The sequence below is a fragment of the Galeopterus variegatus genome, unplaced genomic scaffold, assembly GCF_000696425.1.
Source record: "Galeopterus variegatus unplaced genomic scaffold, G_variegatus-3.0.2 Scaffold2061, whole genome shotgun sequence".
NCBI lineage: Eukaryota > Metazoa > Chordata > Mammalia > Dermoptera > Cynocephalidae > Galeopterus > Galeopterus variegatus.
The window spans coordinates 59,278-61,185 of NW_007728172.1; positions in this window are offsets into that span (position 1 = coordinate 59,278).

Consider the following 1,908-nt stretch of genomic DNA (forward strand, 5'->3'; position numbering starts at 1 on the left):
ATTTCTCATGCTGAAAGGCAAGAGTTTTGCTAACACTTCAGTCACAAATAGCTTGCAAGCTAGAGGTCTCCCTGCTTCTGTGCTTCTCTATTCTTTACTTAGTTTTCAGTGCAGTCCAGACTTTTAAAAATGTATCGTATTACCCTTCTGCAGACCCTACAGGGGCCCCCCACTTCACTCAGAGTTCCATTGTCTATAGGCCCTACCTGAGCTGGTCCCTCATTACCTCTCTTTTTTTCCTACCATTTCCTTGTTTATCTGCTCTAATCGTCCTGTTGTCCTGATGTGTTGGGTATGTTCCCACTTATGGCCTTCGCTGGTTCTTCCCCGTGGCTGGAACACTCTTACTCTGAAATCCAGCTGGCTGACTCTTTCTTCAAATCTTTGCTCAAATGTCACCTTTAAAAAAATATATATTCTGACTATTAAAAATTACAACCCCTCCCACCTCCTGTACTTGCCACTTCATAATTCTTTTCAGAGCTTCTCTCACCTGTCATTCTCCATAGTTTACTTATTATAACTATTGTTTATTGTCTCCCATTGTTTGCATGTTAGTTACATAAGTGCAGGACTCTTCAACTTTCTGTTCATTGATATATCTCAGCTGTCTATGACAGTGCCTGACACATAGGTGTTGCTTATTATTCTTTACATATGTATGTGGCTTAAACAAGATAAGCATCTACTTTCTGTATGTAGCTGTGTAGAGGTGAGTGGGCCAGGGCTGGTGGGATGGCTTTGATGTAGTCAACCTGTGTCTTCTGTGTCTGGGCATTTCTCATGTTCAGTCAGGAGGAAGGAAGAAAGAGATTCAGACCGGGGGGCTCACAGGCACTCCTTCCCAGAATGGCCAACCTCACTTCTTACATTCCCTTGGCTACAACCAATTACAAGCAAAGCTTGGAAATGTAATTTTCAGGTGGGTAGCTACATCGGTAGCTAAAACTTGGGAGTTCTGTTATTAAAGGAGAGGAAATGGATGTCAGAGTACAGTTTGATGCTTAATATTTTTAAATAAGTGAGCATACCTCTACAGAGGGCTTCCTATGTGCTAATTGTTTTAAAATATATAATCTTCATGAGGCCCCCTTAAAATAGGTACTTTTATTTTCTTTTTAATCATGGAATTTATAAATAAATTTTAATGGGAAGACTGGTTTAAGTTGACATTGTCTTTGATGTAGCAACACATATGTTATTTTTATTTCCAAACAATTTCACCCTTTTTTTTCTAATGGCAACCAAAGCTGAAAACGTGATTGGTAAAGGTATGTGGAAACAGTTGCAATTAGATCCGGATGAGGCAGGGTTTCTTATCAAAAAACTATCAAAATTCTTCAAGGATTTTATGAATTGAATTTTTTTTCTTCAAGTTAATGAGATGATCTTTGGTAAAGTCCACAATGAGAATGCATCAAGAAAAAGGTTATGATCCATATCTTGGTTTTTTTTGTCTTTTTTCCTGTCCGGCAACGGATCGCAACCCTCTGTGTCGCGCCCGCACCGGACCGGGACCGGCAACGGGATCGCAACCCTCGGTGTTGCGACCGCACCTCGCTCAGCCAGTGAGTGGGAATCGGTCTGTATGTGGGATCCGAACCCTTGGCGGTAGCGCTGCCGCGCTCCCAAGCAGCGCACTGTAGCAGTGCGCCACCGGGCCGGCCCATATCTTGTTTTTAATCTGAACAAAATATTAACAAATTTGAATAAAATAAGTTTTAAAGTAATATTCTGTCTTGATGCCTTCCTCACATCTGGCATCCTGTTTATAGCAATACCAATTTTTGCTTTAAGTGAGAAAAATATATATGTTTTTTTAAAATTTATTTTTTGTTAGCATATTAATTATTACAAATCATACAGAAAAATATTTCAAGAATGAGGGTCATTTAGAAGGTTTTTTTC